This window comes from Euprymna scolopes, chromosome 14 (assembly GCF_053919585.1).
Source record: "Euprymna scolopes isolate OS-2025 chromosome 14, ASM5391958v1, whole genome shotgun sequence".
NCBI classification, from domain to species: Eukaryota; Metazoa; Mollusca; class Cephalopoda; order Sepiida; family Sepiolidae; genus Euprymna; species Euprymna scolopes.
The window spans coordinates 73,974,844-73,998,978 of NC_136495.1; the positions used below are offsets into that span (position 1 = coordinate 73,974,844).

The 24,135-nt window shown below is 33.9% G+C and overlaps 1 long non-coding RNA gene across 1 annotated transcript in view; it reads right to left on the reverse strand.

Moving 5' to 3' along the window:
• LOC145293090 (uncharacterized) overlaps window positions 1–16,592 on the reverse strand; it is a 104,003-nt gene extending 87,411 nt beyond the window's left edge. Inside the window, exon 1 of the long non-coding RNA XR_013869658.1 lies at window positions 16,381–16,592. This is a non-coding gene — a long non-coding RNA (uncharacterized LOC145293090). The remainder of the gene's footprint in view (window positions 1–16,380) is intronic.
• Window positions 16,593–24,135: the final 7,543 nt, after the last annotated feature.

A 24,135-nucleotide genomic window follows, 5' to 3' on the forward strand; every position in this document is an offset into this window, starting at 1 on the left:
GTTGATGCTTGTAAAAACCTTGTTGATAAATATCCCAAACGGTTACAGGCAGTTATTAAGAATAAAGGGCATGCTATTGACTATTAGTAAGAGAGGTATGAATAATTTTGAACTAGTGCCATTATTGTTTTTCTTTGTATAATGTTTCAAACTTGCATAATTTATTTATTTGTTGAGTTTAAATTAAATGCTTATGCTTGATTTATTGTTTGAAATCCCTTTAATATTGTCTACCTTCTGGTTTGAGCAATATTCTTATAGAAATCTCAAAGATCCGAGGGGTATGAATAATATCGGGCACAAGTGTATATATATATATATATATATATATATATATATATATATATATATATATATATATATATATATAGTACTGATTTCAAAAGTTTTTAAAAATTGACTTGAGTGCTATCAGCTAGAATCGAAACCAAAACATTTAGCGCTCTAGCCACATTACCTAATGTTTGAGCTGTCCACAGTTACATAAGAAAGATTTCCAATTAAACCACTTTACGTTATGAATGAATTTGCACATGCGCAAAAGTAACAGAAATGTGTCAACAAGTTGAAATGAACATTTTATATTTCAACTTGCCAATTTTACGCGTTATTCATCCATCCAAACAAAGATTTTACACATTATAAACCATCCTTGTTGTATGATTACTATTTCTTGTTAATTTTGGTGTTATGTGACCAGTAGTTTAAGAATTTATCGGTTAAATATTTATAAACAGACACACACACATACATCTACTGGTTCATTTATATGGATAAAATTCAGTGGTCATTCATGGCTTTATATAGTCTTATGTTTTAACTATAAATTCTTCACAAATCCTTATGCAAAATACACCCGTGTTTCTCGTGCACACGTTCCATCTAGGAATTGACTCGTTCGATCTCGTCTTTAATGAATGTGTTATTTCAATCAGGTGTTACTACACTCCTCTCTGCTCTGCGTGTAGACTTTCTTTTATTCTTTTTTGTAGCGAAACATGAACATGTCACTTAAAATCAACTTAAATTTCGAATAATAATCACACAAGACATTTTTGAATAAAAATAAAAATTTCTTTTGACTAAAACAGTTTTAAGAATAATAATTGCACAACACTTTCTTTACTTGTGTTGGTTTCGTATTTCGTTTCACTTTCAATCAGTTTCCATTTTCATATAAAACTCTATTCGGCCGTCCATTTTGTTTCTATTCACGCGCATTTCAACATTACCAAAAGGTAGGTATCGACAATATCTATTATTGGAAGAAAAATTATAAAAAAACAAACTTACACACGCACATCTTTATTTATAACCCCCTATGCCCCTATACCCCTATACCCCTAATTGAGATACAATAGCTAAGACTACCCGATCTGTATGAGCACTGCCCCTATAGTAAGTAATTGCAATGTACATCATGGTGAAACCGTCCGAATGCCGACTGATGAGTCATGATCATCGATGTCTGTAATTTACATACTCGTTTCGTCCAGTGTTAAACTTTTATTAACCAACCCCCGGTTTCAATATAAAATTACATGTTTTATTTAGTGCATTGTACATGCTCATTAGCGTCTCCTAGTCCAGTTGATGAAAGGTCCAGAGTGTAACGAGGCTGTTATACTTTAACCGTGTTGCTATATATCAAACCTCGAACCCGTGTGTTGTCTGAAACTTTGTCGCAAACGAACAACTAAAAATATGGAAAGAAATAAAAATCCGGCTCTGCATATTTTTTTTTAAATGAAATGCATTTATTTGTGGTTCTTCCAACAATAACGCATTCTGTTATTTTCAAAACTCTTCTCGCACATTTCTTTTACAACGTTCTGCTATATAACATGTGCTTTTTAAAAGTCTCTCTCCCCGACACCTCACGCCGACTCGCCTTCGTTTTCACACGTCTATATTCCCCGGTGTTTCACTTTGCTTTTCTTGTTGACCATGTGGTGTATTTTCCTTTTTTTCTCCTTCTACTTCCCGCGACTGACGTGCACACTTGCCAATTTGCATACGTGCTTTAAATGCGGCTGCTGTTGCTTTTCTTATTCGCTAACGCACCACTCCGTTACATACCTTCCACCCCCCACCCCCCACCCTCCAAAAAAAATTATTTACTGCCTGAGGCAGTAAAAGACAACAAGAAAAGAAAACGTTCACACAATAAAACATGAATAATTAAATTCAAATAAAAATTTACATTTTACACTCTTCTTTCGTCAGAAATTCCTTCCTTTATTTGTTCTTTTTCTTTTTGTCATTTGTAAAAATAAAGGAATTCCAACGAAGTTTTCTAAATATTTAAAAGGCATCGTTTTAATACGTTGAGTGGGGTAAAAAAAACTCAGTTAACTGTTTAAATAGCGAGAATGTATGTCTTTTGCATTTTTTTTACTTTATTTTCAGAAATTTTATAGAATCAGTGTTGAAATGTTTCTGCTTGGTTGGGCAAGAATAGAGTTTTAAATGTTAACAGTATTTTACAAAACAACTTAAAGTTAGCAAATCCGATTTCTGTTGAGGTGTTTATTAGTGGGACATTTTCTATTTTAGCAATATACTCAGTTTATTGTTTATTGACACTTTTCATGACACACATGTTATGCTGTTAATTGTATTCCAAGATACACTTTTTTCAGTTTTTTCGTTCATTCTTTCTTATTCTCTTACATCAACTTCCTTTTGGAAAACTTTTACTAAACTAGTTAGCATAACCTTTCGCATAATTCTATGACTCATTTGTCTCTTTATTGATCAGCTACTTTTAACGGGATTATTTGAGAGAACACTAGTTAATCTAATACTTTGTTTTGTCCATGCCCCTTTTTGTCTCTTAACGTCTCAGCCCCTGTTTGGCGAGATTAATTAAGATAATTCCAGCTTATTTTTGTTTCTTAAGTTCTTAGTCCCCTGCTTGGTGAGCTTCTTAAAGACAATTACAGTCGACACCTGATCTAACGGGCCAGAAGCATTATCCGTTCCGAGTTATTCGAATATCAACATTATATAATTATTGCATTTTCCCCTTTTCGTGTCACAATGCAGTTTGACCTTATAATTAAGCATATGCAATTTTGCTATCTAATGCAAGCACCGTTTATTCACTTACTACTTCTCTAATTTCCACTATCACTAAGCTACTTTGTTCGCAAACCGAATCTTCAGAATCATTGCCAGAAACGTTTTATATCTCCGTCATTTCTGATGGCTAAGTAACGTTTCAAGCTAGGCAATTTAATTCATTGTCCGCATTCTATCGGAAATTTTTGGATTATCTACATAAACTGTTGCTATTTACATTCTCCATCTCTATATCCGAGGACTCTGAGCACCCCAAATGTTTAGTTGGGACTTATCTTTCTAGCACATCTGCAATGCAAGCTGCTGCACCTTAATCTCATAAAGAGTTTCAGTTTTAGAATTATTCGTCATCACGTCACGTGTCTTATGCAATTTTGCTTTCTATTTATTTAAAAAATTAAAACAACTTAAAATTTTAATTTTTCCGGTATTTACCTGAATCCTAGTAACAAAATAACAATAAACAAAAACAAAAACACGGTTTTAAAAACTCGCAAATAAAACAAAATTGTTTATAAGTCGCTCAGCGTAGTCCGTGCTAAGAATGGACGTGTTTTTTTTTTGTTTTTTTTTTTCAGTTTCCTATTTGTATTTATTATATCGGATCATCGTTTTTGTTACGACGCTGGGATGGATAATCAACTATAAACGACCCAAAAGCTTAGAATAAAACTGTTACTCTTTATAGAAATAAACTTAGATTTATTTATCTATTTATTTTATTAGTAGTAGTAGTATTTACTAAACACATTATATTTTCTTTTTTCTCGTGTTATAATAGGTTAAACCTTTATTTCAGCCCTGTAAAACCTCCAAGTTTTTAACATTTTAAAACGTTAGTAATCTGTTTAAAAATAACTGGAAACGCCCTGTCGTGACTCAGTCTTCTTTATTGCCCCTCATCCTTCCCTTTTTTTTTTGGAGGGGACAACTTGTGACCCTTCACCGCTAACATCGGGGCTGGCCTTTTTCGCTTTTCCATGGGTTGATGGCCACGAGAGTTTAGCTGCTATCGCCTCCACCTTCCTCTCCTCGACGTCAGACCTTCGCTGTAAGTTTTATCCTTTATTTTGTTTCTACATTGGGACTTTGATTAATTTCTTACTTTCTATTTCATTAGTATTTTGGACTTATTCAATTTAAACATAGTTTTAAGCATTTTCTGCTCCCCCCCCCTTCCACACCAAGCTTCACGCTAATTCTGTTTTATTATTTCTTTCTGTTTTCAGTTTTTACCTTCTTCATTTTTAATAAACCTGTTGATTCAACGACAAAATGTCTTCAGAGTTTTAATTTTGGAGAAGTGTTTATAATTTCCGTCGTAAGACTTAAAACACTCTAGACAATGGAGCACGTGGTATTTACGGGACGGAACACACCCCTATAATTACTCGAAAAATGGAGATTTATTTTTTTTAGTTTCCAATTTCTACTTCATTATACCTTGGTATTTTTCCCTTTCAGCTCTGTTTAAGTCATCATCACAACTAGAGTTACTACTCTCTTCATATCGTCCTGCGTCATTATTAAGTCTATGACAATAGAATATTCTTTTCATTGTTTTGACTGTCGAATATATATCCGACACAGACACAATTAATCCAGCGAGAACCATATCACTCTATATAAAAGCATATAAGATATCAACGAATACACACTTGAGGGTCGAAACAATGAAAATAATATTCTATTGTCCTAGCCCTAGTCATTAGATATCTTGACAAACGCGTCGATCAGTATATATCCGATACAGGCACAGTTAATAAACCGAGAACAACATCACTCTATATAAAAGCATATAGGATATCAACGGATACACACTCGAGACTCAAAACAATGACAATAATATGCTGTTGTCCTAACCCTAGTAATTATGTCAGGCTTTCCGTGTTTTTTTATTTTGTTTTTCTTTAGTCTTTGTTGTTGTTTTTATTGTATTTTTTATTCATATATTCTTTCCCATTTTCTAATGTGTGCCTTAATGGTGATTAAATTCTACTTAATGCCAGATATCACTTGCTACATCAGAGACCGGTGATGTCTTTTGGGGCGTCTAACTGTCCCTTTAAGTGATATTTTGTATCTTGCACTTGGTTCACCGGGTATATTCACTAAGTAGTTCTGTAAATTTTATTTTTGCACCTCCAAGTGTCACGGTAGTTGTGAAGTTCTGTGATCGAGACTGATGGTTGTGAATATATCTCGGATTGCTTTTTCTGACTGACTCATTCTCAGCATACAAATAAATTTTACCAAACACAAAGAAATTAAATTTCTACCGATCTTGGTACTTTTAAAATTTTGAAACTTCGTAATTTTATTCAACTATAAGATATTGTCGATACATATCTTTTGGTAATGTTGAAATATGCGAGAACAGCTACAAAATGGACGATCGAATAGAGTTTTATGAGAAAACGGAAACTGACTGAAAATGAAATGAAATACGAAAGTGAAATGAAAAACGCAAGTAAAGAAAGTGTTATATAATTATTTTAAAATCAACAGAAATTAAAGAAAATATTGGAAAAGAATACCTCAGAAGAACAAGAAAACTTCTAGAAACAAAATAATATAGCAGGAACCTAATATAATGAATAAACACGTGTGCAGTATTGCTGGTAAAATACTCTTGTAACGTAGCGGTGCGCTCGTAGTGTAAGAGAGCGTTAACGAATGAGAAAAGTAACAGTAGCTGCATTTAAAGCACGTATGCAAATTGGGAAGTGTACACTTGCTGACGCCACGTGAAAAAGAAGGAGAGAAAAGGAAAATACACCACATGGTCAAAAGGAGAAGCAAAAGGAGTGCTGGAGTAGATGAACGTGTGAAAGTGAGTGCGAGAAAGCGCTGGCTATGGCCAGCGTGAGGTGATGGGGAAAGAGACTTTTAAAAAGCACATGTTATTTGGCAGAGCGTTGTAAAATACATGCGTGTGCAAAAAGACTTTTGAAAGAGTCGGATTTTATTTATTTCCTTTTTATCTTGTTTGTTTCTTTGCGACAGAGTCTCAGACAATGCGCCGGTTCTAGGTTTGATATGTAATGGCATGGTTGAAGTGTAACGGCCATGTTATATATACATTGATTTGGATGCTGATAACCAGGTCTTTTACAAAAAAAATCAAATTGAAGGAAAAATAAATAAACGTTACTACGCAGAAATACAGCCACAAAAAGGACGAAAAGACAAACCAGGCCGAGGGACAGAATTAAAAAAAAAAAGTTGGTGAGTACAATTGTTTTTTTGTTTTTTTTTTTGTCTTCTTGTCTACTTACTTTCAAATTTTCTCCAGTCTTATCAGTCATATTTTCTTGCTGATCAAGGAGGTTTTGTAGGACAATGGTTTACCGTCAATATTGTTTTAGTGCTAAGTACGAATGTCCTATTGGTCGGTTATGTATTATTATAAAGGAGATTGTTTCATACTAATGTTGACGTAGCAAATAGCTTGTTTTATTGTAGATAGGAATTTAGAATAAACCATTTTAACTTAAACATATTTTTGTAAGTTTGTATTTGGACTGGTAAGTGGTATCTCCAGTTATTTTACAAATACTTACAGGGGAATTCTAAGTAGAGAGTTGTGCACCGAGATATTTGTGCATATTGCATTTAAATTTGTGCATGTTGATAAAAAAAACAAATGTAATGGATATTATTCCTTTCGGCATCTGTGACAGATTATACATTGAAATGGTGGGATTTTATTGATTTTTGGTCGAGGATATTTACGCCGATGGGAAGGAGCACAAAACGGTAAGTTCATCGGAGCACATGCCATTAAAGTTCTGGTAAAACAAGTACAGGCATGCAACATTTCAGTGATAGGACCGGGGCTGGAGCATGATAGACAGTATAGTAGCTAATAGACTAGTGGTTGTTGTACCAGCCCAACAACAATACTCCATACATGGACGGATGGTAGCTTTGTACAGATATAGGATGATGACAGGGGGTGATAGATTTTATAACACTGTAAAGGGCATTCATATTCTTTGCAGCAGTATTGGCAATATTTTCTATGTATTTGTTACAACTCATGTTATCTATGAGTGTTAGGTCGAAAAGTTTGAATGATGGATTTTCAGGTTAAAAATGATCAGCCATGGCAATCAGTGGATACATGGCACAGTAATAAGGGTCATCTTAAGGAAGCTAAAGCTCCCTACATTTAAAGCATTTTACTCAGCTTTCCTTGTAATTGGAGAGAGACGTATAAATGAAACGTGTTACATGGCGACTTGATAGCATGTTGTCGATAAGAGTTGATTTACCTGGATTTGACAGATTGTTTATAAAATCGGAGACCCGAAGACGGTGAACTTATTGAACTTATCATCCGAGACACGTTGATCTGAATACGCTTCCAGTAACTGTATTCTTTTTGTCCTTTTCTTGTTGATAGGTATTCATATCTCTCTCCCTAGCCCTTTCTTTCTCTTTCTTCTCTCTCTGTCTGTCTGTCTGTCTGTCTGTCTGTCTGTCTGTCTGTCGGTCTGTCTCTCTCTTCCCCTCTTTCTTCTCTCGTTCTCTCTCATTTTTCATCGCCATTTTGGAAGTGTAACTCGTCGAGAACAGATGGATTGAGAACCAACTCATCCATTTTTCGAGATTAAATAAAATGTTACTTCGTACATGCTAATAAATCTATTTTTAGAAAGAAAAAAATGTGTTTGTCGCTCAGTTTATACAAAGTACATTTTCTAGCACGACGGATCCAGCCCGGATAATTAATTCTCTCCAGAAAATTAATGACGCCGTGAACTCGACAAAAGACCTTTCAAGTAGACGAAATATCAACTCCTTGATTTAAACGGGATGTGTTTATCGTTGATCGTGGTGTACTATATCCAGCCCGTAGCAGCACTCCCAGAGTATATATATGGCGCGGAGAGATCGGTAAGCTGAAAACGTTTCTTATAAAGGAAAGGAGCTTTAATTTAATGGAATGAAATGTTAACATCGATTTATGTTCCTATTTCATTGAAAACTGGAAATCATTTTTTAAGGATTTAACCATAGCTTTAGACATGTGTGCCTTTGTTTTAACTTTTTTGGAAATATAGCAGCAAATATACCCATCTCAGACACAATTACATCCTTTTTGTTTCCTTTTTTTTTTCACCCGACCTACTGCATACCTGTTACCCGACCGACGAGCAGTTCAGGCACCAATGATGACATCACAATGATGCTGAGGAACTATATAATCTTCCAAACCAACATCACAGTTAAAACCCCACACATCTTCACATCTTGTATAAGTTTATACTTAATGTAACATTATTGTTAATTAATTATTTCAATTTGACATAACACTTACTTCCACCACCTCATCCCACACCCCTACACACTCATCACTCTTATTCATTGTAAAATATTACGAATGAACATATTACATGCAACGCTGGCCGACGCGTTTGTCAAGATATCTAATGACTAGGGCTAGGACAATAGAATATTATTTTCATTGTTTCGATCCTCAAGTGTGTATTCGTTGATATCTTATATGCTTTTATATAGAGTGGTGTGGTTCTCAGTTGATTAACTGTGTCTAACTGTGTCGGATATATGAATGAATAATGAAAAGAATATACTGTTGTCATGTGGTTCTCGCTGGATTAATTGTGTCTGTGTCGGATATTCGAGAGTCCAAACAATGATAAGAATATTCTGTTATCATAGCCCTACTTATGACTCTGATAATGACACTATCTTTGCCTCTTGTTTGGCATTTTTATTTTTAATATCCGGCCCGGAACGAATTTGTTACCATTAAGATAGCTTTTAATAAGAGGTTGCTTCCTTACATACAAGTAAACCACAGTAGAAGTAAGTTTATTTCTTTATGTCCAGTTGTTGTTGTTGTCGTCGTCGTCGTTGTTGTTGTTGTTGTTGTTGTTAGTGATGATGATGATGATCATCATCATCATCATCATCACCATGATGATCATCATGATCATGATGATGATGATGATTATCATCATCATCATCATCATGATCATCATCTTTCAATCATGCCTTCATTTCGAATGAAATAGATTATTATTATTGCTGGTATATATTTCTCCTATGTTTATTTACTTAGGGAGGTGGGGACTCAAAAGTGTTGTTTTTATGGTATGTGCGAATTTTTCTATAGTATGTGTGAATATAGTACGTTAAATTTTTATGTTATGTACAGATTTTTTTCTATAGTATGTGTGAATATAGTACGTTAAATTTTTATGTTATGTACAGATTTTTTTCTATAGTATGTGTGAATATAGTACGTTCATTTGTTTAGATTATGTACAGATTTTTTTATAGTATCAGTAAATATAGCACGTTATTTTTTGTAGAATATGTACAGATTATTTATATAGCATCTGTAAATATAGCACGTTAATATTTGTAGATTATGTACAGATTTTTTATATAGCATCTGTAAATATAGCACGTTAATTTTTGTAGATTATGTACAGATTTTTTATATAGCATCTGTAAATATAGCACGTTAATTTTTGTAGATTATGTACAGATTATTTATATAGCATCTGTAAATATAGCACGTTAATTTTTGTAGATTATGTACAGATTTTTTATATAGCATCTGTAAATATAGCACGTTAATTTTTGTAGATTATGTACAGATTATTTATATAGCATCTGTAAATATAGCACGTTAATTTTTGTAGATTATGTACAGATTATTTATATAGCATCTGTAAATATAGCACGTTAATTTTTGTAGATTATGTACAGATTTTTTATATAGCATCTGTAAATATAGCACGTTAATTTTTGTAGATTATGTACAGATTATTTATATAGCATCTGTAAATATAGCACGTTAATTTTTGTAGATTATGTACAGATTATTTATATAGCATCTGTAAATATAGCACGTTAATTTTTGTAGATTATGTACAGATTATTTATATAGCATCTGTAAATATAGCACGTTAATTTTTGTAGGTTATGTACAGATTATTTATATAGCATCTGTAAATATAGCACGTTAATTTTTGTAGATTATGTACAGATTTTTTATATAGCATCTGTAAATATAGCACGTTAATTTTTGTAGATTATGTACAGATTATTTATATAGCATCTGTAAATATAGCACGTTAATTGTTTTTGATTATGTACATATTTTTTATATACTATATATATATATATATATATATATATATATATATATATATATATATAGCACGTTATTTTTTTAGATTATGTACAGATTATTTATATAGTATCTGTAAATATAGTACGTTATTTTTTTAGATTATGTACAGATTTTTTATATAGTATCTGTAAATTATAGCACGTTAATTTTTTTAGATTATGTACAGATTTTTTACATAGTATCTGAAAATATAGCACCTCATTTTTTTAGATTATGTACAGATTTTTTATATAGTATCTGTAAATATATCACGTAGTTTTCAGATAATGTTCCAAATTTTTAATTAGTATCTGTGATTACAGTACGTTAAAATTGTATATTATGTACGAGTTTTTACATAGTGTGTGTAAAAATATGTGAATTTTGATAAATGTTACCCGACGCTGCAACAGAAAACCGACCACTCTAATTTGTTTTTTAAGGGTATTCGAGGTCGCTGACAATGAATTTGATAATCAAACCCGTCGCAAATTTACCGTTTGCATGATATGAAGCCCTGGACCTTGGGACTATTTTGCGCCACTTCACTTCCTTTGTTAACGCTACATGGTAACGGTTCTTACTGATGTATGTTCGTGCGCACACATGCGTAGTCACATGATGTTTCAAAAGGCGCATGAATACATGGAGGATATTTGAAATTACAAGAAATATATCTCATAAAAATAGTTTTCACCTCGTTTAATAGTAATTAGATGAAATACTTTTCATAAATTGTAAAAAAAAATAGTTTTCACCTCATTAATACTAAAAATAAACATTTTTTCGTGTTTTTCTTTCTTTTCTTTTTAGGGCGTATTCAATTATAGAACTTGTATAGTTTTTAACGGGTGCTTCTGAAGTTTAATTAACCATATTTCCGTAAGTAACGCACCGACATTAACCTAGCAGAAGAACCGTTTGATATTTCACAAATTTTTTTAAAATTATTTTTTTATTTCTTATTTATTTTTCTTTAACTATGTTTGTTTGTGTAAAAAAAAAGCGGCATGAAACAATTGAAAAAATGTTTTAACCTCGCAAAGAGGATGACAATATTAGTAAAAAAAAATCAGTAAAAGGAAAATTGAAACTTTTAATTAAATTCTACAACAGATTGGTGTAATGTCTTAACATTTGATGTTTGAAATATTTCTGCACTAATAACTTCGTTTATTCATATTAACATTATTTGTTTGAATTTTATTTGTTTTTATTTTTGCTAAATTATTGTTCGTTTTTCAGGTTAACTAATGTACTGTTCGCCTTTGATTTTTTTAAAATTTATTTATTTTTGGTTTTGATTTTTTAAGACAATATCGTTCGCTTTGATCTTTTTAAAAATATTGTTGTTAATTTTGATTTAAAAAAATATTTATTGTTGTTCCTTTAAATGTTCAAAAAATATTTATCGTTTAGTTTTGAGTTGGTTGTTTATTGCTTGAATTTATATTTCATATTTTGCAACATTTGATTGTCTTCTGCTTCAAACATACGTAATTTTACATGCATATTTTTTTATTTATATTGAATAAAATTCAGTTTTGCTACGAATCGAATGTTGTTCCTTCCTTTTCTTCTTTTTAAATGTAATTCATAAGTAAATAATAAACGTATTTTAGTCTTTAAAATCCATGAAACAACAAAATGTTTCATTACTTTTAATACATATACACAACTTATCCATTTTAATTCTTCTTTTCAGTAATATTGAATGAGTTTCAGTAAAAATTCATCATGTTCCTTATTTTTCTATTTTTAATGCAATTTTTAAGTTTTCCAATACTTTTTGCAAAAAATTTTGATTCATTATCTGAATGTTCAACAGATTTTGCTTGCTAGGACCTCAGCGATAGGTGTATCAGAAGTTTTGTAGAATTTTTGACACCGCTAACACGAAACTGTGAATAAAATATTTTTTAAAAACTCGTAATTTCTCTATTAAAAGTGGGTTGTTTATTCTTTTTTATGGATTATACTTCCAAAATAAACTATTAAAGTTGCATAAAAAGTAATAGAAAAATCTTTTATTTTTATTTTTTAAAAAATAGTAATGAAAATAATTGAATTTTATGAGCTCAATATTTTTCAATTTTTAAACTTTAAAAATCTATCAAAATTTTTCTATTGATTCAATTTTTACGATATTTTCAGGGTCAATGTGAAATTTTATGTTCTTTCTAATAAACAGAATATAATATTTTAGACAAACTTTTTTTTAATTCACGCCCCCTATTTTGAAATGTCTCTTAAAAAGTAAATAATTAATTTATGTGCCAAAGTTTTATATATCACAAATTGAAGATAAAAGACCAATAAATAATATATTCTAATTTAAAACAAAAAAAAAGAACAGTTTTTTTGGAAATTTACCTGTAAAGTCCGAAGTTTAAAACCATTTTTTTTAATCCACGTTGTTTGTATTTTTTTAATGAAACCTTGGTCCTTGCTCCTTTAATTGAAAATAAAATTAGGGTTTGAATTACATTTTTCGAGTAGTTATAAGCTTGAAAAGACATGAAGTCGAATTATTCAATATTTTTCACGAAGTTTCTGACACACCTACCTCAGCGATTGCCTCATTTTTTCAGCTCACGGGCCTTAATGACATATATTACAAAGGCCACGTTTGGACCTCGTCAATCGTACTTAAGTTACCTTAGAAATTTAGCAAATCTTTTATACACTAAAATCACATTTTCCCCGCGTCATATGTAACAAATGTAAACACATTTATTTTAGCGCAAGATCGCAGTCGCCATTTTATTACGTTTGAACGTCCCGTTTGACATTCGAGTTTGCATCCGGGTTATAATTGCTTTAGACTGTGCTAATGTGCCGAATGAAAAGCAAAGGGCAAATAAAAAACGAAAACAGAAAGGAAAAACTAAGGAAATAGATAAAATATGTAATTTTAAAAAAATGGAAAAAAAAAATAACGCAATTATTTTAAATTAAGTTTTTTCTGATTTATTTTATTTTAATTGCTGGAAATTATGCCAAGTATTTCGTCTTAAGATAAACACATTTTCTCCTTGCGCTTATTCTTCTAAGATTTTAAATATTTAATGGCATATATATATATATATATATATATATATATATATATATATATATATATATATATATATATATATATATATAGTTTTAAATAAAGTACTAGGCGGAAGTTTCTCGAGAGCTCTTTCGGCTATAATCTCGTCAGGAGTAAATCGATAGCAATCTAAATAATATTGTAACGAAAATAAAGAGTTCTATTGGGGAATTTATTAATGTGCCAAACGTACGGGGACATTAATTAAATTTATTTACGTTTAAAAACGATTAAAATATTGGCACAACGAGGGAGAAAAAAAAAAAAGCGGGAGAAAAAATTCAAAGTTCCCCAAAGAGAAACAATGCGTTTGATGTTTCTTTTTGCCGGCACAAAGAAGGTTGACGCACCGCGATAGAGACGGCCTCCAAAATCTTTAAATGGTTTTTGGAGTCCGCTCTGTGTAGCACCTCGAACCAATCTATTTTATATCTATCGGCACAGCACGGGTTGTCAACCAAATGCTAGCCAATAGCAGAGTCCAAGGCTGCAGAAGGAGGGAGACCACCAGACCCCATCCTCCCTTGTCTGATCTTCGATGGAACATGCTGGTTTATACGAGTCAAAAAGTGCAAGGATGTTCGCCCAACATAACCAGCATCGCACTGGCATCTAAACTGATATACAATATTACTATTTTGGATGTAAGGCAAACTATCCTTGCGGAAAGACGGAAAAGCAGGTCTCGTAGTATATACCAAACGCAAGGTCACCGAATTGAAGCAGTCGTAAATACTTCTTCGAATCTTTTTGGAAATTCTATAACTCCCCTCCCCAATCCACGGTAATTTCAAATAAACCGGGCATTTCAAGAGTCCAAACTTTTTAGGGGATTTAAAATCCGCAACCTTTTTGAAAATACAGTCATCAATAAGGTCAGCAGGATAACCATTATTGATGAATATTTCCCTGATCTTATCGAGTTCAACATCTAATCTGTTAGGCGGACAAATCATGAGGGCTCTATGTACCAAAGTATTAATTAAGCCGACCTTACGTGATTTAGGTACAAAAGACAACCAGTTCACATATAAGCCAGTAAATGTCGGCTTTCTATAAATTGTAGTGAGAAACCCCCCCCCCCCTTGAGCGTTCGACGAGAACATCCAAGAAAGGAAGCGAATTGTCCTTCTCACTTTCCATAGTGAACTTAAAGAGCCCCATGTAAAGAATTCAACCTATTAAAAAATATCGACGCTTCACTTTGCGAAGGAAAAATAGCAAAAGTGTCGTCAACATATCTGAAATATGCAGTGGGTTTAGTTGTAGAATTAAACATAACGGATTCATAGTACCCGACGAAAATATCCGCTAAAGTTGGGGCCAACGGACTCCCCATTGAAACCCCATCAACCTGACAGTACATAATATCACAAAAATTAAATTCCACGGATTTCGTACACATTAAAATGAGTTCAATAAGAATATCTTTAGAAAACCGGGGAGCAGTCAGGCGACCATCATATAAAGCGTCGGCACATATGCGTATAGTCTCATCCAACGGTATGTTGGTAAAAAGACTAGAGACATCAACTGAACACATGAAAGACGTCTCTGCATTTGAATCCAACCCACGTACACAATCAACGAACCGAAAAGAATCTGGGATACAATGCGTGGTGTATAATTCACGCACAGGTTGCAGAATTTCCACAAGCCACTGAGCCAAAGAATGTTGTGCTGAACCAACCATTGATAAAATGGGTCTCAGTGGAACACCTTGCTTGTGGATTTTGGGGAGACCATACATTCTGGGACGTTGTGACCCAGAGGGCCTGGTCCTGTCATAGACGTCCTTGCAAACAAATCATTCTTTTTAAATAATGCAAGTAGACGTCTTTGCATTTTAGCCTCGTTCTTGCAAGTATTATCCGTCAACTCGACAGAGCCGAGTTTACGGAATTTCGAACCATCATTGAGAATAACTGCCATTTTCTCAACGTAGTCTGGTTTATCCAAAATCACCACTCTTGCACCTTTGTCTAGTTTACACATATAAATATCGGTATTAGATTTTAACGCTTTCATAGTCTTAAATTGCGTTATGTTCCAGACAAAGTCGCTATGATCGACAGGAATGTTACTATATCGATAAGCTAAGGCAACTAAATTAGATTTCATCCCAACAATTTTTTCTGGGGAATTCGGCACATTATGTCTAAGTTGAGAGAACAAAACTTCAAAGGCAGAAAGTGTTCTCTCTTTATTTATACTCGTAGGGGGAATACAAAAATCTAAACCCCTAGACAAAACTCTATTTTCAATTTCTGTAAGGACAGTTTTTGAAAAATTGAAAATATGTTTGCTTCCATTAGTGGGTTCACACCCATATCTTCTGCGAACCAGAAGAGCAAGTTGTTTACTATTATCTTTGGAAGCATTTTGCCTAGCAAACTGATGACCAATATATAAGTATTTGCAAAAATGGAAAAAATCAAAAAAGGACAGGAACCCCTTTAAAGATTTTGGAGGCCGTCTCTATCGCGGTGCGTCAACTTTCTTTGTGCCGGCAAAAAGAAACATCAAACGCATTGTTTCTCTTTGGGGAACTTTGAACTTTTTCTCCCGCCTTTTTTTTTCTTTTCTCCCTCGTTGTGCCGATATTTTAATCCTTTTTTAAACGTAAATAAATTTAATTAATGTCCCCGTACGTTTGGCACATTAATAAGTTCCCCAATAGAACTCTTTATTTTCGTTACAATATTATTTAGATTGCTATCGATTTACTCCTGACGAGATGATAGCCGAAAGAGCTCTCGAAAAACTTCCGCCTAGTACTTTATTTAAAACTATATACAAATTCTGTACCTCTAAACATTTATTTAAATATATATATATATATATATATATACTAGCAAAACTATCCGTCGTTGACTGTGTTCAAAAACAGCCTACAGAAAATGGACTCTGATTTATGAAAGTATGATAGGTTATGAAAAGGAAGCGTTGTAATGAGATAGCTTCGAATTTGGGGGTATCAAAACCAAAGCAAAATATGATAAAAGTAAAAATAAAATAGATAAACCCCATAATTTATTACATCACTCACCTCTCTAATGTGATCGTCTTCTCTAACTTGCTCTCGATTTTTCTTTATAGTGACATCATTTCACACATGGGGCGTATTTGCATATAACTGTTACAGGTGTATTAAAATCAAGAATGTAGAAGAGAATCTACAATTGTATTGAAATGGGGATTTTTTTTAATCGTCCCATCACTAGTTGCAACAATTCCAAAAGTTTGAAGCCAGTACAAAATTACACCAAAACAGGAAAAAGTGTTTCAAACTGTTGTTAAGGCAGACGAGTTTACTTCCGTGATGGCAAATGCCATTGTTGGAAAACAAACTCAGGAAGGAAAGGCCATGCGTTTCACTAATCCGCCATTACTAGTCCGAGTTTATCATAATTGACCACATTTTACTATGGTTCATGAGTTGATAATAGATTCTGCTTAGCTGAAGCGAAATTGTTACCATCCTATTTGATCACAATTTGTAACTGTTGTGCATTCGTAAGCGAAGTATTTTAACTCACTTTATATGCCCCCTTGCATTTGTACAATAATGGTTGTTTGTTGATTGGTCTGTCACGTTTTCGTTAGTCTTTTACACTTAAGTTTCAAATAACATCTTCATTACCAAACGCGTTCAATGTAGCAGCAAGTCCTGGGAATATATACCAAGAAGAACAGTTGGAAAGAAGCCACCCATCATCCATTATGACTATGCAATCCTTACATTGAGAAAAAAACTTTTTAAAAATTTGGATCATCTGTCTCATATATCTCCACTTGACAATCCGCAAAAAGTTGAATATCGAATGCAGCAGCAAGTCCTAGGAACATCTATAAGTCTCACCTGTCTGTTAAAATGTATGTATGTATGTATGTATGTATGTATGTATGTATGTATGTATGTATGTATGTGTGTATGTATTTGTGTATGTATGTATGTATGTATGTATGTATGTGTGTATGTATGTATGTATGTATGTGTGTATGTATGTATGTATGTATGTATGTAAAGGGCGAATAAACTCTTTTTCTGGGTCAACGGCCAACTAGCACCGTGTATATTTGTGTGTGTGTGTATATATGTATTGGGGTGGAGAGGGCTCCCGTAAGCCGTGGTGAAGGCAACCTTTCTAGGAGAAGCAAATCTCTGATTTAAAAACCATAGAGCGGAAGACCGTTACCCGCATTAAGCTGGTCTGCAGTTTAATTTGTTGCTGGCTATCTTGCTCTCGCTTGTTGCTGGATCTCAACATTTTGAACCAAGAGAGAGACTTAGCTGTCGTACAAAGCTAAGACTCTGTAACATCATCTTTGTATAGATACTCCCTCAGACATTTGTGCTCATGGATTTTAAATGTCTGAGGGAGTGGCACTCGTCTGACAAGACGTTGCAATCATCATGTATGTATGTATGCCTAAAACCTTTGACAAAGGCGACGGATTTTCACAAGATGGATATTGTTCTGAAGTTCAACCTTTCAGACGACAAATATTGAAAAATTGGCCAAGCACATTAATTCCAACATCCTCAACTGGGCACTTTTCTACAAGGAGGAGTCGGTTTTTTGGGTTTTTTTCCGATATTTTCGAAAGTTATCCTCTATTTTCGAATGTCTAGCCTTAATTTAAACTTTTGCGACTTCCGGTTTGGTGATGCATGCAATGGCAAAGACGTCACATTTTTTTTTCACGTTCATTTCCTCCTTCGTGGTACAGGTTCGAGCCTGCCTGCCTACTACCACTTTTGTTTTGTTTTTTTTTTGCTCAACACACACCTCCAAACACCCAAACTAGTATATCAGATAGAGCAGTTGGAAATAAGTCATACACCATCCATTATGACTGCATTCCTACAACTACATACTTTGAAAACGGAGCTCTTAAACCTAACATAGTAATATGGAACAAGGAGAAAGAAGCAACCTTAGTAGAAGTTAGCGTCATCAATGATGCTGGCCTAAGCAGAACTGAGATGGAAAAGATAATGAAATACCAAGGTCTTATGTATGACATGAAAAGAAACTGGAATCTTAGGAAGATATCTATCATACCAATAGTTATAGCAGCAACAGGACTCATGAAAAAGAATTAAAAAAATTTCTTAACTAATATACTCGGTGAACCAAGTGCAAGAGAGATACAAACAATTGCAATTAAAGGGACGGTTAGAAAATATCTTTTGGTTAGAATGTATGAGATAGCAGATGAATGTCTGGCATCCAGTAGGATATCCCATCCCCAGCTAGACCAAAATGATAAAAAGATTGAAAAAAAAAAAGAAAGAAAAAAAGTAGATTGAATAGATGAATATTGTTTTAGAATCTCGGTAAGGGACTTTGTCCGCCAATCAGAGTGTTATGTCTTACCTTTCCTTTTGTTTATAGATATATATATTTTTTTCTTATTTACCCATACAAGGCCACTTAGATGTAAAGGGCTACTATTTGATTTTTTTTCTTTTTTTTTTTTACAAAGAAGTCACCACTTATCAAGGTCCAGAGGCCACTCAAGGATAAGGCTTAAAGAGTGTACAGTAGTCAATGGGACATTATCATAGTAATCGTTAGTAGTGTAAATTTGGAAAATTGGATTACTTTAGGGGAACTGCTCATTAAGAACTTGTTTACATTGGACTTGAAGACGACCATATTGTAGTCAGCTGGAAAGCAGGCAAACGGAAGAGAATTCCACAGGCGTGCAGTTCTAAGAAAGAAACTTTGTTCATGGAATCTATGTTTAGGTTTAGGCACAGATAAAGAGTGGTGGAAATTATTGATAGTGGTTTCAACTAGACGTGTGTTTCTCGTGAATGCTTGGCGGGGGGTATAGATTGGAGCTCAGACGAGCACTGCTCATGAAAATAACTAATAAATATTATGTCTGCAGAGACACTATGCAAGGAGTTGAGCAGCAAGATGCGTGGTCACATTACATTTAAACTTTTTCATGTTACTACACTGAGGGAAACAGGAAATAGCCAAGTAATTCCAAAGGGTACCAGTCCAACTATAAGAATAAAAGGTTTCCCAGTATCTAGGGAACTCTACGGTGAAGAGGTGGGATTTTGCTGCTTGTCGAATTAGTCAGAAGTTATTTACATCCGGTGGGCATAAGTGCTATGATTTCATAAGAGCATATTCCATTAAAGTACATGCAAAACAAGCACAGAGAAGCAACAGTGTGGTGATGGGACAGAGGTTGGAGCTTGATTGATAGTGTGAAACCTATTAGACAGATAACTCTTTCTGGACCCTTTCTAGGGGTAGGGGACAGACTAGTTGTAGATTCACCAGCTCAGGTGTTGCAATAATGCTTCATACATGAATGAATGGTGGCTTTGTAGAGATATAGAATACTCTCTAGCGCAAGTGATTTTCTAGCAAGATAGAATCCCACATTCTTGGCAACAGTCTTGGCAATGTCTTCTATGTATTTGTTCCAAACCATGCTGCCTGTGGATATTAAGCTGAGAACATTGGACGATAAGCTCTATGGTAGACTCTCATTATTCATGGCAATCACTGGTTGAAAAGGTTTCTTTGAATTATTAAAGGAAAGAGGCTTACTCTTAGTAGTATTAAATGTTGCCATCAATTTACGGCACCATTCTACTACAGACTGTAAGTTTCTAAAGTTTCAGTCATTGCCTTGAATACATATATATTCGTTTTTCCCACATATCTGGAATAGAGTGTCGTGTTATCAGTAGATATACCCATCTCGAACACAATTTTTTCATGGAATATACATAGTCCCCACTTTTGTAATAGTATTTTGTCATGTAAGGTCATGCTTAACTGTGAAATAACATGTTTGTTGATCTGTCATCCTTTAGCATAAAACTGTATTTTGAGTCGCGTCTTTGTACTACCATTAGAAGCTCTGTATCTGTTATATATTGGGTTCCTTCGACAGTAGATAGAGATTATGGCAACTAATATGAATTTCGAGAGGGTTAAAGGTTTAGGTTGTCCTGACATGACCTTAAGTGCATGTCAGGACAACCTAAAAGCGAACAAAACAGAAGCAGGTGTCGAATTGTTAGATAGAAATTGTGTTACATGTTCAACAGAGTTGTCAAAGAGCTTACAGTGGGGAATTGGCCAGACCACAAGCGATGAAAATATAGATACCTAACAATAAATTTCCCCATTCATCGACCTTTTTTAAGCTAAGTAAGAAAATTGATTAAGAAGCAATAAATTATATGTCTCTCTTCTTGTGAACGAACTTCTCCCAAATAATACCTTTAAAACTACCAACAAGTCTTCTTGTTTTTCCATGCATGACTTTTATTCTTCTTGAGTTAAACAGTTGATCGCAGCCACTAGACGATTCAGCATGGAATAGCAACGATCAAGGATGAAGACCAGACCACACACCTATGTGAAACAAAAAGACTATTTTTTTAATTGATTGTATTGTTTAATTTCTCACCAGAGATAACCAATGAGTGCATAAACGTGTGTTTGTTTGTTTTTTTTAACGTTTGTTCGTTGTAATAACTTGATTTGCTTGCAAGTTAGTGCAAGGGTTTCCAAAGTACCTGATCCTTCCTGCCAATGTCTTAAAGAAAACAAAAAAATATTCAGAAAAAATTTTTTAGTGGTAATTTGTGGAAATAATATAGTGGTTTTTCTTTTTGTTCATAAAAAGATTAAACGAATATTGTTTTGGAGCTCCAGTTTCATTAAAAATCAAAACTAACCTATAAAACAATATTAAACCTATCCTTATATGGTATGCCGCGTCTTCTTCTTCTTCTTCTTCTTCTTCTTCTTCTTCTTCTTCTTCTTCTTCTTCTTCTTCTTCTTCTTGTCAGCCCTCGTTTTCATTTGTCTTCTGCGCCTGCACATTGCATCTGAGAAAAGTTTCTCTTAAAAAAAAGGTTGGAATTTACTTAATAAATTTGATAAACCACTGCAATTGCAACAGAGCACATATGAAAATATCAGCAGCAACCAAAGAATGGATGGCAAACGAGTGCATTAACAGCAAGAGCAGCGTTTGAACGCGTATGCAAGTTGGCAGGTGTGCTCGGGCTTGCATCTGAAGAAAAAGGAAAAAGGACACCGCGTGGTCGGAAGAGAAAACAAAGTCGACTCCAAAGGAGATAGATCTGTGAAGTTAAGACGAGAATGGCTGGCTAATGCCAGTGTGCGGTCAGAAGAAAGAGAACTGTGAACCAGGTTAGATAGACATGTGTCATTGAGAGACTTTTTATGAGATCTCGAGACAAAAAAAAAGTAACGCTAGTAAATGCTTTTGTTAAAAGGAAAAAAAATGCCGATCCGAATTTTATTTATTTTATTTATTTATTTGTTCCCACGGTGTTACACAGTAGTACATTTGTAACACGATTTACCATCCTCCCATATAATTATGTTAGAGATGCACCGATTTTATGTTTCTACATTTGATACTAACGAATAATGATAGAGTTAAAAGGATTTTCGAATGATAATTTTTTAACAACAAAAAAAAAACCTGTACTGATTCAGACTTTGGAAATAAATGTCCCTATTTTATAATTATTCATCCACTGTTTCTTGGTCAATTTATTAATTTTTTAATTTTTAGCTTGCGTAGCCCTAAAAAGTCACCAATATGCCCCCCACCCCACCCCACTCCAATCATTTAAAAACTTTGTAGACCCCTGAGTTAGCAGACCAGCGCTTCGTTGATCATCGACTTGAATATTTTAGCGAAGAAAGGGGTAAGACTAATGGGACGATAATTGGACGAGTCAGTTTTTTCAACTAAAGCCGAACAGATCAACAGAAATGCTATTTAAGGTTTAAGCTTTACAGGCCACGAAAGATTAAGCCTGACACTTCTATGAAAATGGTATTTTGGGCTTTAACCGGACAGGCTAACTAAAATTTTATTTCAAACTTAAGTGTGACAGGATAAGAAAAATTTCCATTTAATTCTTTAGCCTGAGAGACCAACAATAATATTATTTCAAACTTGAGTCTGACAAGCCAAGTAATGCACTCTTTAAGGCTTATGCCTGAAAGGCAAACAAACGTAAGGCTGCTTCCCAGATGACTATAACATGGTCGTTTCTATTCCAATGTAAGTAAGGTTTTATTGACTCGTCCTCTTAAAAAACTAAGTCCTATCCAACTTCCACCGTTACTAATCATTATGGAGTTGTCTCACCACCTACAGCACACTTGCTAACCCTTATCCTTGAGTGGCCTCCTGGCATTGATAAGTGGTGACTTTCAAGTAAAAAAAAACATTGTTTCAGGCTTAAACTTGACAGACCAACAAATATGTTATTCAGACTTCATTCTGGTGGGCTCGTCTGAGCTCCAATCTACGCCCCTCCCTTGCCAAACTTTAACAAAAAACACTCGTATAGCTGCAGCCACTATCAACACTTTCTCCCATTCCCTACCTCTGCCTAAATCTAAAGGCAAATTCATGAGCAGAAAAACTTTCACAACTATTTCTCCCATTCTATCTGTGCCTAAATCTAAACGTGGATTCCATGAACAAACCTTCTTCCAAGAACTGCCCGCCTGTGGAACTCTGTTCTGCTGTCCTGCTTTCCAGCTAATTACAAGGTAGTTATCTTCAAGTCTAATGTAAACAAGTTTGTGATGAGCCATTTCCTCAAATAATCAAATTATACCCGATTTCCACCACTAATGATCACTACGTTGTTGTCCCAGTGACCACCATGCACGCATGGACCATTATTCTTGAGTGGACTTTGGGCTTTGAAAAGTGGTGTCTATAAAACCAACAAGATCCAATTTTAGGATTAATTATGACATGCTAAAAAATGCCTTTCAAGAGTTAATCATGAGGGGTAAACAAAAATGGGCACTTGTTCAATAGTGAGAAGGTACAAATTGTTTGGGTTTTTAGTTGGGACATTTAGAGAGTGCATAGCAGGGGAAGGCAAGCGGCAAAAAACTCTTTTTTGTCTTATAAGTTTCTCATATTTATTTTAATGTAATAAATAGGGCTATGACAACAGCATATTCTTTTCATTGTTTTTTGTCTTGAGTATATATCCGACACAGTTAATCAACCGAGAATCACATCACTCTACATAAAAACATATAAGACATCAATGGATATATACCTGAGAATCAAAACAAGGAAAAGAATATGCTGTTGTCATAGGCCTAGTAATAAATGTGTGACAACGACGTTTCCAATAACAACAAAACTTGCAATCAAAAATTTAAGAATGTTGGTTTTGTTACAAAAAATAAAAAATAAAAATATCTAATTTGTGTTAAAAAAAAAAAACAGTATTTTGTGTCATTATAATTTTCTCAAATCTATTTTTAAAAACACACATACATTTATTGTTGTGAGATTTTCAATTCGGTCTCGAAATTACATTTGTCTGCCCTTGCTATGCACTCTCCAAATATCTCAACCGAAAACCAAAAAAGTTGTACCTTTGCACTAATGCACAAGTGCCAAATATACTTATATTTATATATAAACATACATACATACATACATACATACATGATTGCAACGTCTTGTCAAACGAGTGCCACTGCCTCAGACACCATGCCTCATGGTCGGGTCACCGGCGACTAAACTGGACACTCCATGAGCCCAAAAATGACTTCCATCGCCACAGGACCATTTTAATAGACAAATGAAGAGGGAGTATCTCTACACAAATGATGTTACAGAATCTTAGCTTTGTACGACAGCTAAGTCTCTCTCTCTCTCTCTCTCTCTCTCTCTCTCTCTCTCTCTCTCTCTCTCTCTCTCTCTCTCTCGCTCTCTCGGTTCAAAATGTTGA